At 33.7% G+C, this 13,592-nt stretch overlaps 1 protein-coding gene across 1 annotated transcript in view; it reads left to right on the plus strand.

Annotated features, from left to right (window-relative positions):
• LOC108557518 (MICAL-like protein 1) overlaps positions 1-13,592 on the plus strand; it is a 29,140-nt gene that overhangs the window by 1,168 nt on the left and 14,380 nt on the right. The gene's annotated exons all lie outside the window — the stretch shown is intronic.

A 13,592-nucleotide genomic window follows, 5' to 3' on the forward strand; every position in this document is an offset into this window, starting at 1 on the left:
AAGGTTTCTTTAGTTTCTATTGCAGTTGACATAGATTTGTCTATGCGCGATTAGGTAATAATCTGCAACAAAAACGGTAACAAAAGCAGTCGCGAACGAATAGAATATATTTGTATGATCTTTGTTTTCGTGATGAAAGTTTCTTGAACTTTAATCAAGCAACGTTAATTAGCGTGTGTGTATGTGTGTGGGGTGGGCATCTATCTGCCGAGTCGACGGGACTCTTTATCTGATTCATTCCTAGTAATGGATTCACAGTTTCTTTTCTCTTAAACCCCGCTCCTCAGGTCGTTGTTGTTTTGTTTCACGTATAAGTTTTCGGCGTTCCTACGGCGATTACGATCTGGGATTTTTTTTGTATTTGTTATTAATTGTAATTAAGCGCGAGTTCTTTTTTGTTTCGATATAATAAGCCGCTTCAATTTACATCCGAAACAACTTAAATGCGTTTACGTAAATACGATTCGGGATGATCACAGGCGGCCGAGAGCGTATTTCCTTCTCCGTTCATTCTTTCTTCTTTTCTGAGTATGTTTGGGCATGTGTAAATTGTTGGAGAGTAGAGTGTTGTCTCGGATCGTGACGACCCCAGCAGTATATTTAATAACAGTCGTTGGAAGCGGCTAATTATGGGAAACGCAAACTCCGCTCATTTAAATGATTTCTTCTGTTCTGCTGCGTCTTATCTGTACGTGTGTATACGATGCACGACATTTCGTCGGTTATTATTATTATTATCTTTATGATACCATTTAAATATTTTGCCATGTTTCGCATGCTTCGGAAATCGAATGAATTTTAGGATTAAATTTGTAGGAAACTCTTGGACGATGGGCAAATTAACTGAGCTTCATGGATATCGGAAATCTGTGAGATAACCATGCCATAAATATATGGTCTAGGTCAAAGCAGCTAGCGATCATCGTTAATTAATAGTCGGAACTGGTGTACCTTGTAATCCTCTCATCCACCATGCGAGTGTGCTGTTTATAAAAGCATGCACATCAATACAGTTAGGTTGTTACCACACATTCAGAGCCGTTTTGTTTCTTTTTTCCCTCTAGCTCTTCATCCTATTCAACGTGCCGATAGAGTGAAAGAGAGATAGAGAATACATAATTACACGTCGCTCTTCGGTTACCATTTTTGTTGTCAGTTTTTACGCTCATTGCGTCAGAATGTACGGAATATACATTACGCAAAACTCGACAATGGTACTGTATTCTGCCGCTTCTTTCATTATATTATTTTTTGTTTTGGGCGCGTGTGATAAAGGGAGAGGAGAAAGTGTTTGCAGTGCGATTTCTAACTGGTTTCTGTTTTGCTGAGTTTCTGTTTCTTTTATTATTATTTACGGTTCGTTTCGCCCAAAGATTAATTGGCTTTAATGGGTTTTCGGACAATGGAAAACTAAACGTCGGGGCACGCGTTCAATCAATATTGTTTTTTAAATTGAAGCGAAAGGTTGACGAACTATCCCATCGTGCATGATGCACGCTGTTAAACCGAGATACATGTATAAAATTATATGTCGCTTATATAAGAGGGACGGAGCAATTCATTACGGCCGAAACAGAGATGAAGGAAAAAGAAAGCAACAACAAAAAAAAATGTTTCGTAAATCATAACTGTTATGTTTCGTCGGTCGGAGTGAAAGACCGAGAGGAAAAACGATGCAAGACAAAATGAGTTCGGTAATAAAACAAACAGAATGTTAATTTTCCTGCATTTTTTTGTACCCGAAAACATCTTAATTGGGTTTAATTTATTTGGAACAATAAACATTGAGAAAAATAGCTTTTACTCGCAGAGCAAACATATTTTTTTTAAAGAAAACGTGCTATGATGAATTGAAGAATCAAAGGTCTTAATTTAATCCACGAAAGTATGGTATATTTTCAAAATTAAAAGTTTTTTCTTTGATCAAATGTTAATGCACGAACTTGTTGCTGATGCATAATATAATATGATCTAGTTTTACTAATTTCACAGTCCGTAAATCTTCGACAGGAAACCGAAAAGTAATAACATTGACCGAAAAGAAGTAACTGAAAACAAACACACAAAAAAAACGAGTGTTGGAGCAATTGGACGCTCACTACTCTCGCTTATTATTATTTTTTTTCGATGATCTTTTTTTTTTCTTCAACGAAATCATTTTCGTTGCTTCACGCCGGAAACCTGAATGCGGTTTTCGTATTACACACTCTTTTTTTATTCATATTTCTTTCGGACAACGCACGCATACGAGTCCGTGCGGGTGGTCTGCCCTCTCTTTTTCTCTCTCCGTTTCTTTCTTCCTCCTCTTTGGGGATCCGTGAGAAACGGTGGGCCTTTAGGGGGTTACAAGAAATAAATGGAAGGATAGTCGGAGCGAAGTAATCACCGGTAATTAATGTCAACTGAAGGGTATATACGTGTATATATATAAATAAAAAACGGAGAATGAGATGGCTGGGAACAGGATGTCGTCGTGGACCTCGCTGTCGCCATCATCATCACCATCGGATTTCGGTGATATCTCAATTTCTGTTCCCACCTACAGGTAAAGTTTATTAATTCGGATGAAGTCACATGTTTTTGCATGTTTCCTTTATTTGTTTGTTTGATCCATCAAGTGTTTTATATTAATTAATTCGATCCGGTGTGTTCGGACACTTACAAGAAAGTTTCCACATTGACAAAGGTGCAAATCAAACTGGTTATCTAATACATAGAAATCTGTGCAGACTCAAAATGAGATGAAGTCAACAGACAAACTGGAACTGAAGCGCGCAATAAAGTGGATTTCTATCAGAGTTAATGTACGAGATTTCTTTATTTCTCCATATGTATGTAATCTCATTACAAGGATACAAAGTGACATAGAAACAAAGAATAATAATTTGATATAATCTTAATTTTATTTCTTTCAATTAAGAGAATAATTAATGATAATAAAACTTTTATTGTCAAAAAATGCAATAATCTCGAAAAAATGAGAAATTTGTTGATGAATGAAAGACCGTAAAGTATGTAAATTAATTTGTTATTAGATGGATATAAATTATACATAATTAAAAATCATTACAGGATCAAAATTAGATTAAATTAGTAAACGAACTAGAGCAGAAACGCAACAAAATAGATGTTAATTGAAAATCATCGATAATATAAAATATTCATAATATAAAATTAGAAATTTTAGCGAATTTAAAAGTACTTTAAAGCGCATATAGTAATTAATCTGTTGGAAATGTAAAATTTAACATCTAATGTAATTATTATCGAATCAAAAAGTTATGAAATCAACAACAAACTGGAACTACAACACACCAGACTGGCTGTCGTCTATAAGAGTTGGTAGATGAAATTTCTCCATCTGCGTGTTTGATTTCATTTTAAAATCTTTTCTAACATATGCATAATAATATTATTTTAATTGATATAATATCAAAGTTTATAGAATTCATGCATGATTTATAGAAATTTAAGTAAAATTGAAATGTATTCATTCATTTCATTCAAGAGAATATCAATTTAATGAATGAGAAACAGACGAATAAACCCGATGGATGCAAAGTATTTTGAATATTTAAAAGCTTGGTAACATATGGGATTCACAATTAGAAATCTTGATACAATCTAATTAAGATAAGCAAGTCCGAACTGATATTTAAATTATTGAATTCAGAATGGAGAGCTTTTACGTGCAGAACAGCGGTTGGGGCGACAGCTCCAAGCGCATCAAGCGTAGGGGCGCCAAATGTACCGGTAATAGTGTTTTCTTGGTGGCGAGGGACGCAAATGATACTTGAGAAATTTTTAATTTAATGGACGAAAACAGATATTATTCGAGACAATTAATAAATTAAAGATATGTTTTCATGTTAATGAATGATAGCCATACTAAAGAAACTGGATGGAAGTGAAAAAAAACTTTGCAGCATTAAATTTTATAAACTCAACAAATTAAACGAAATGAAAATTCTATCTGAATAATGCAAATCTATGTACAAATTAAAAAGAGATGAAGTCAATTGGATTTTGTAGACTTATTGCGAATAACTAAGAGATAATTATAATTAGAAATCTTTGCATAATTAAAATAAGATCAATTGAGATGATTTTCTACAGTTTATTCAAGAGAATAACTTAATAAGAAAATGACAAATTAAATATCTAATAGAAAATACACATGATGATGTGCAATTAGAAATCTTTGCAGAATCGAAATGAGATGAAGTCAACAAAACAAACTGCAATAAAGTGTATAAGTCTGTAAGTGCTAGCGGACAAGATTTCTATCTTTCATCATGCGTGTGTGTGTATGTTTAATCCCGAATCGAAAATCGTCGATCATCCAACGATTACCATAACATTTCGCGCCGGCCTTTCTCTTCGAGTTATACTAGTTCCAATTAGTTCTCGCTTAATTTATTGATAAACGAGAGACCGACGCTGTTACATAAAGATGGACAGGCCTACAGACGCAGCAGCAGCAACGAGAAACAGAGAGAGAAAGTGACCCGAACTTGTTCGTAACCGCCGAAAAGCGCTCCACACACTCACTCACACGACCCGGGTGGTTACATAATGCCTTTTTTCCTTCATCTCTACTTCTTCTCTCCTCGCGAGATTACAATCTCTTTGACGGTCCTGCGGCAGCCGTAGCGTGTGTGGGCAGACAGACAGGTCCCACTCGTTCCCTCCATCCCCGAGCCAACTCTTTCTATCTCTTCCATTCAATATCTTTTTTTTTATACTTATATAATCTGTTTGATTTTAATAACCCCAACAAATAAGAGAAGACGGCCCGAAGGAATAAAAAAACTAAATCTAGTTATCCCTGTGTTTCACCGCCACCACCAATCAACCGGTATTTCATTGACGCATCAACTAAAAGATCCAATGCATATATATATTTATTTTTTCGATTCTCCGTAATTTCCCCTATCTTATTATTACCATAATTAGTCTGTACGTCTCTTCAAGAGGTCCTTCCTCCAATTTTCCTAATGAGCGACAGGAAATACGCACGCAATTGTGGCGGATTGCGAAATCCTCGACGTCTTCTCACGCCGATTCCGCTTTTGTCTCTTTGTATGGTTTTAAATTTCATACCGAGAACGAGCCGCGCACTTGCGTAATTCCAAGAATAATCTGCATTTTCTCTGTTACCATTTCGCAAGTCGATCCTATATCTAGCACTAGTTTCTGTATTTGTTTAAGAGGTTACTCGGTGACAAGCACTAGCTTCTTCAGCGAATTCTTGTAAATTTAGTTAAGACTTGTTTCTCTAACAATTCATCTTCGTTTCTCTAATACAATGATAATTCGTTATATGTCCGCTTTGGAATAAGTCCAACTTGATTAAGTCTTGGTTTGAGGCGAAAACAAATATTTTCAGAGAAGTACCACCCCGAAAACGTCCAAATAAACCGTACTAGCATTATCTGGATTGACTAGATAATGTCACATTTTCGAAATATTCTGAGGATAAGACAGAAGTGCTTTATGCAGATTTTTTGTAAACTTAATTTTCCTTAATGTTAAATTTTATTTATTAGATGAAATAATTGCTTTTGTATTTATAAATTTTAGTATTAAGTAATGTTTAAATTAATTTATACATCCCCATCAATGTATAATATGCCAATAATAATAGTTTTTTTATGGAAACAGATTAATCGTTTTCCCCTTCTTATGATAATAATACGTTTAGTACATGTTGTGTTCTAGGATCGGCGAACGTATTAAGGACGTATTACTCCTCTATACGTCCTTAATACGTTCGTACTGTATATCAATTTATTATTGGCGAAATGTACTTACCAATTTAAATATTATTCGTTTACCTTTTATTTTTAGCCAACCTAAAGTACCTCATAGTATTTCAATTTAATTGTTGATAGGTGATATATAAACAATTTTGTTGTTTGCGTATTATAGATTCAGTTTGATTTAACAATAATTGAATCGAAAATAATTGAATATTAACAAAGAAATTTGAGAGCATTTCTTGAAATTTTTAGTACTTTAATAGAGAAATCATCTCCGTTTTAATAGATTAGTATATTTAACTTTTGTTTTCAACCATCCCGAATTATATTTTATTGTTGCTAAGTGATAAAAAAACAATTTTATTATTTGCCGTATTTTAAATTAAATTTAACAATCATTCATTCATGAATAATTAAAAAAAAAACAAGTGAAGAAAGGAAATCTTGAAATGTTATTAGATATGAAATACAATTAGAAATCTTTGTAGACATTAAATCGTAAAACAAATTAGAGTTGAGAAAGCGATCTGGATTTTATGTATTTCCTGCGAGAGTATAATATAAGTTAATGAATGAATGAAATAGAAGACAGAAAATATAAGCATTTAAAGATTGAAATGAAAGATAGAAAATCAATGGATTTAAAGAAATCTCGAAATCTAACTAATCGAATAGTTTCTAAATACCACAATTAAGTTAAATAAAACGTTATATTTTCGTGTTTTTGGTTTAAATAAGGTTTGAAAATTCCAAAACAAATTAAATTTTAAACAATTTGTACACAAATTATATTTTTATATACAAATGATCGGTTTTCACTCCCTTTATGCGGTTTTAAATCCTCGATTAGTTCGGTATATTGGCGGAACCAATATCCGGACTATGTGAGCTAATGCTGTACTTTGTTTTTGACTTTATATAGTCAAGTCTTTTTTCTGCTCTTTAGTTTGTGCGGTTTGTAATCCTCGATTAGTTCAGTGTATTGGCTGAACCAATTATACGAACTATGCGAGGTATTGCTATACTTTGTAATATTAGATAACATTTCTTTCTATATACAATAAAAATATTGTATATTATGATGTATCAACATGACAGAAGGGAAAAAATAAGTTCACCTTTTTTTTATGACTTGTATAAAATTGTAATATTCTTATGTACATCTTATGTCTTCTGTTACGTATAATGTGCATGCAACATTGTTAATTGATCACTTCAAAATATTGCCGAGATATTCTAATTCATTCGAACTTCTTTTTGATCGATTGTCAACTAACGCGGCACCCATAAAATAGTGAGCTTTCTCATATCCAAATATTGATGTAAAGTGCAGTATGTAAGACATTTGCTACCTTTCGCAACTTTCATCGTTCATTCCGATTCAGTAGCTTTTTCTACTGGTTTCTTCTGTATTATTCTACGACCGAGTCAGTAACCCAATTTGTAGACTCAACATGAATTTATACAATTTTCGACATTTGTTAAAAGTATACTTACAAGTTTATTTCTACTGTTATTTAGTTTTTTGTTTGTTGTGGGTTCTTTGGAACTTTTGTAAGCCTTTGCAAATGAAGTGATTTTATCAGTTTAGTCATATTTTGCAGATGGTTAACTAAATGTGATTTTAAATCTTGAAGATAGTTACGTCCTCTTTTCCTCTTTTTTTTTGGTGATGTTAGGAATAATGACTGTAGATTGCAATCAAATAGCGGAACCAAAGACTTTAACTTCGTTCTTTTGTCCGAAATCACGGTCATATCGAATCGCCAAGGCCTTCCCATTTCCTGTTTTTGTTTTCAATTGTAATGGACCAGACAATAATATTTCCTTAAGTATAATAATTTATATATTTTATGGTGACATATTATTTTTTTTTTGTTATTGTGAGAAATGCAAAATTATTTGATTTCGTGAATGCAACTGTTTTCGTTTGTTTCGCTGTGCGATAGTTGTTCGAAGAGGTGCAGTTTTTGGGTCGCAGGTAGAAGGTAGAAGCCATCAGCCCTCGTCGCGCGGCCATTGAGAAAGTGTTCTTTGTCTCGTCTCCTCTGGCCGAAATAAGAGGAGGGAAAAACCTGTCCGGACAGGAAAGTTTTCCCATTCGGGCGCATAAATACTATATTAAGTTGTGTGAGAAAAAAAAGGGAGCCGCTGCTGCATCCTCATCTTCATCCTCCCTCGGCGATCTTCTCCTGCTCCTTCTCATTCATCCTCTCGATAATCTATCATTATTTAGATAACATTCTTCACGCACCGATTTTCGATTTCGGAAACGCGCACAAAGGAAGCCAATTATCCGCTAAATATAACCGGACTGTAAATTTGTATAGAATGGAATACAATTCGAATGAATGCAAATCCTCGAGCATTAACGTTTCCAAAGACAATGGTTTTGGTGCATTGGGTGAGTAACAGTGATTCACGATGAGTGGGCTACAATGATGGCCCATCCATACATACACAGAACTGAGAATGCGAAGGATTGTCTAACGTTTTTGGGTGAGCCGATCGACTGCAACGTCAGGGCACCAACCCGATGATTATTTTCGCATTTGACCAAATCCCTAAATAAATAACATTTTAGTGAATCGGAGAAAGTCAATAACTGAAATGTATATGTGTATATATACATATATAAACATGCACAAACTGGACGTTCGTTTTCAGTGTGTTTCGATTTGAATAAAGAAAACGCGTCAATTGGAAATTGTAATTGAACTGACCCAATAACACCGATTACAATTTCTCGATTTCTTTGAGAACAATGCGTGTCGAACGCACCTCGAGTCCACAAAATACCCGTAATTGCAAACTGAATCTATGAAAAGGCGAACGCAATTAAACGGAAACGACCCGAGGCCGTGCGCACTTACATTTGTTTTTTTTCCTTCTTATTTCCAATGCGACATAAAATTGAAATTCTTATTTACATGTTAAGTGTTCGCATATCGTGTAACCAGTATTTAACCAGTGGCTATTCCTAAGAGATAACTAATAAAACTGTTTGTTACATAAAATGCAACGTTTTTCTTAATTGCAAAATGAGTATTACCTTGACTTTTATTTCCCGGATTTAAGTTGCGTTGTCGGGGGCGCAAGGCATATCATTACAGTGAATCCTCATCATGATACAAATATTTATCATGATACACATTACATATAATATGCGAATTGACGAACGTAATGTCTGCAGTTATACCTCGATTAACGAACAAGATGCGTTCCACGAAAGTACTTTGTTAACTGCTTAACTTAAGTTTTGTATTATTTTTTTCCAATTTTTTTATTGCTGAATTTCAAACTTTATTATTAATATAGATTATTGCAAACAGTAATTTCACTAATTTATTATTGTCATAACGGTTAGTCTACAATAATTAATAAATCATCATCATATTCATATTCTCGGGCTTTTAAGTTTATGCAAAAACTAATATCCCGAGTTAACTCGGGCGAAACCTCGTTATCAGAGGTAAAAAAAAATATGGGCATAATAGGGACACAATTATACATAAAGAATATGAAATATTTGTTTTGTAAACAATAGCTTTATTAAAATTTAATTATTATATATCTAACAAAGAAGACTTAAAAATACGAAGAAAAAGTTAATCATTCGTACTTTCTTTATCTTTCATTTAACGCTCTTGTAGCAGTTCAATTTTATTTTTATTAATTTAGAACATAAATTTCAAAATAAATATGGGTCATAAAAGATAAGAACAAAAATAATTCTATATAAATAAATGCATCTGGTCGAAGAGTTATCGTATTTCCACTCAAAATAAATAAAACGTTTTCAATGTATTTCATGTACTTTTTTTAAATATTTTTTTACTTTTTCTTGTAGAAAATTCTTAAATTAGTTTAATTTTGTTTTTCAACCTATTAATTAAGACATCTGGATCATTGGTCACAATTTGCGTTAAATTCCATTTAAAAAGTTCCGAGTGACTTCTTTCTAAGAGCTATTACTGTTTTCAATTGCGTTTTTAATAGTATAGTTTTTTTCTTCTTAAAAGATTTAATCGCATGATTGCCGAGCGTTGACCTTAAATTTTTAATATTTTTTATGTAAAATAAGGCTTGAAATTCCGGATTTCCTTATATTGAGAGGCTTCATTGCTAGAAGTAAAACTAACTGAGGTATGACTGAACTTCCACTTACGAGAGAAACCATAAATAATTAAATATACTGACATATATTATTCAAGTTGGCATAATTGTCAGCACAGCTGTATTCATCTTAATTTTAAATGTGTTATAAATTTTACTTTATTTTTATATTTGTTTTATAACCGTAAAAAGGTGCTCTATGCCCTCGTGGCAGTTAATAAATAAGTTTTTTAGATGTTTTTTTTAGAGAGCAAAATAATTTTTATTAGAGCCAATGTAATGAATTACAGTAAATCCTTTTATAACGCAGTAATCTCATAAAACGGTTTTCATATAGCGTGGAATAAAAATTGCCATAACCAGGGCCGTCTTATCAATTATGCACACTAGAATCAGTGCACAGGACCCACGAAAATATTTTAATTAAAACTTATCAAATTCAAACAAATCTTCTCGGACATAATTTATTGTCTATGAAATTTCTTTAAATTATAATCCAAGAATTCATATTTTGATCTACGTTTAATGCCTAGGGCCCACGACAACTTAATACGGTCCTGCATATAATGCGGTTTTCTTATAACGCTGTTTCTATATAATACAACTTGATTCACTTAAGAATTATTTCGGGAAAAAATATAAAGTTTAGAGGAGATGGCATTAATTTATACATCTAGCTTAATTGCCTTGGAAAAGTAACGAAAATATGGATAAAGAATGAATTGACAATTCCAATTTTAATGATGTGAATACGCTATACCAATTAATAGGGGACACAAGGGCCCACGAGTCGAGTTATTTATTTATTATCGACACTTGAAAATTATGACAAAAATGAGACTCTAAATTCAAATTTGATGGGTCCCCAAATTCAAATTAACATGAGTTTTCCAAATAAAAAGTATATGAGACCCACAAATTCAATCAAATGTCTCATTAACTTTGCTAGAACATTGGATACATCAGGATAAATCAGCTTGAATTTCATTTACTGCCAGTCAGCTAATAATTACCAACTGCATGCCATTGATAAATGTATAGTTGGTACACATGACAACAGTTGTGGAAATACTATTATGATAAGTGATTTGATGGCAATTTTTTGCTTTAAATAGTAAAGTATTGTAAGAAATGAATGTAGACGTGTAAAAGAACGTTTATTAATTGGATCGTTTTCTAATTCGATCTGGAATTAATCGAATGGTGTCCGTGATGGACGCACCGGAGACCAGCAAAGAGGAAAGTAGCCTAAGACACTTATTGGAGGTAATCGTCCATTCGTGGTCACGTGCTTCCGGTAACGAGCGCGTACAGTTACAGACCTCGCGCCTCGACCGTTTTCCCAGCTGCATCCAAAGTCGTTTTTCCCAGTAATTTGGGCGTTAGTTGTTATGCAAAGACGTGGAATAGGTGAAGCGACGACGGCCGTTCGAGAATTCATCGTTTCCTATATACGTTCCAACCATTCCACTTATTTTGATCATTCGTAAGAAGGCGAAACGATAATATTTTGATGGACGCTTTGAGAACGAAAACGAAAAAACAACGAGAATGTCGCGCGTACTTCGTGTTGTTTCACTTGGCTTAACATTGACCCACTAACCATTTTAGCCGTGGCGTATTGCCTTTCGCGTTCCGTTTTTAACAACGAAACAACACTAGCAGTAGTCCCAGATGCTCAACGCTCATTTCGCTCGTGCACTTTTTTTGTGCTACGAATCCAGCAGGCCGCGAAACGAACAACAAACAACCAGTTCCGAAGCGTCGAATCCCACATGCAAATACATGGAGGGACGCGATGCACCATTATTATCCTATTGCCTAAACAACATCATATTCATGATTCATTCGTAACGAAATATTATCTCCGGCGATTCGAATTACGCATTCGCGTCGCCCGCGGACCGTAAACTGTTTGTTATGCAATCGAATGCAGAAGTGTAAAACGAAAAAATTACCGCCCACCGAAACCTATTCGAAAAAGAAGACTTGCACGCAAAACAATTGCAATTGCGGCACAACCCATATTTATTGCCTAACCAGAAATAAATACATTCCGATATAAGGAAATAATAATTGTCGACATTTCCTTAAAGTATTATTACCAAATCGTTTCCAATAATGAATGAAAGCTTTATTTTCCCATCTCTTTTTGTTTGTTGTTGTTGACTTTTTCCCTGTGGACATAAATTGTAAACGTTCGTAACCTATTGGTATGTACGGATGCGTCCGTAAAAACCGAAGAAATCATTAATAAATTCCTCGTGTATCTATGGCACAGACGAAAATCTTAATAATCCTTTCTTCTCTTTCGCACGTAGACCACTCTAATCGACGATGCCGAACGCGTTCGCCTCTCGGAATATCCGTAATTCCTATAAAAAAACAATAATAATATGTACATGTACGTTCGGTTCGGATTCTAAATTGATGAAGTCCTTGGTTACGATTCCATTTCTACTTTTGGTCACATATTCGTGTATTTATAATAACTATATATATTTAGAATAGGTGATTCCTTTATGTTGTAGGTTGCTGAGTTTTTAGGAGATATAAGTTTCGTATTACTATATTATTATCATATTTGATGCATTTATTATGAGTATCGTCATTTGCAGTCTAACTGTTTGGTTTTAACCCTTTCCAGTCCAGTGATTCCAATTGGAATAATTAATTTTTAAATACAATTTTGTCTTTCGACGATTAAAACTGGATGGATGCAACTAATGTAAATTCAAGCTAGATGTATTTTAGCAGTATGTAATATTGAATAATGAAAAAAAAACAGGTAACATGTTTTCTTATGATTAAGTAACTGCTTTTATAAAGATTTGAATAAAACATTTTTTTTTTCAAAATAAATTTGGATTGGAAAGGGTTAATAATAACACAATAAAATTAGAAAATTTACATCAAAATATAGAAATACCTCGCATAGTGCGGATACTAAGCCATTTTCAAGATATTTCCGGTTTCGAAAAGCCACAAAAAATGATGACGAATGGGAGAATTAAAAAAGAAAATAATTTTGTATACTATTTATTAGATTTTTTTTTATTTTACTCAATTAAAATGTAGTCTGTTTTGAAATTTTCATACTTTTATATAGTTAATCCGCATACTGATGGAAGCCGCACTATGTGATGTATTGGCTAATGAAAATGTGTGCTAATAAAATTGATGGAAGAACTAAACTGTAACGCTTCTGTCATGATACCCTGTATACTTTAGCTGCGTTATTTTTCTGTGGAGATCTAGTTCTTGGAAATCGAAGATATTATGCAAAAACAAATGGAGAACTGTTTTTAATTGGCGAAAAAGTGAAATAACACAGCAGCGATTAAATCGAAACCGACTAGTTAACCCGATTCCAGTTTTCGATTTATCGTTGGTGGTAGTAATCGTGGTGGTGGAGGCTGGCTGCGTGTTCGTCTGCAATCTGGATGCAATTAGCGGCATGCTGAGCCCAAAAGTGGCACGAAGCGGAAAGAAGAAATGGGAAAAATCACGCGGTGGAAATGAAGAAATCAAAGAGCTATTGGATTTCTAATCGTTCGTCCGCTGCTCCGGGATGAAAAAGCGATGAGACACTTTGCAGCGGTGACATTCGCAATAAAACGGAAAGTAGCTAAAGTAGTAAGTTTTTTGTTAGGAAATTGGGTTGCATCCATTGATGTTTCAAAACTTACGAAAGTTAATAGACGCGGTATTTGA

Source organism: Nicrophorus vespilloides, unplaced genomic scaffold (assembly GCF_001412225.1).
Source record: "Nicrophorus vespilloides isolate i.1.1-1 unplaced genomic scaffold, Nicve_v1.0, whole genome shotgun sequence".
Classification (NCBI taxonomy): Eukaryota; Metazoa; Arthropoda; class Insecta; order Coleoptera; family Silphidae; genus Nicrophorus; species Nicrophorus vespilloides.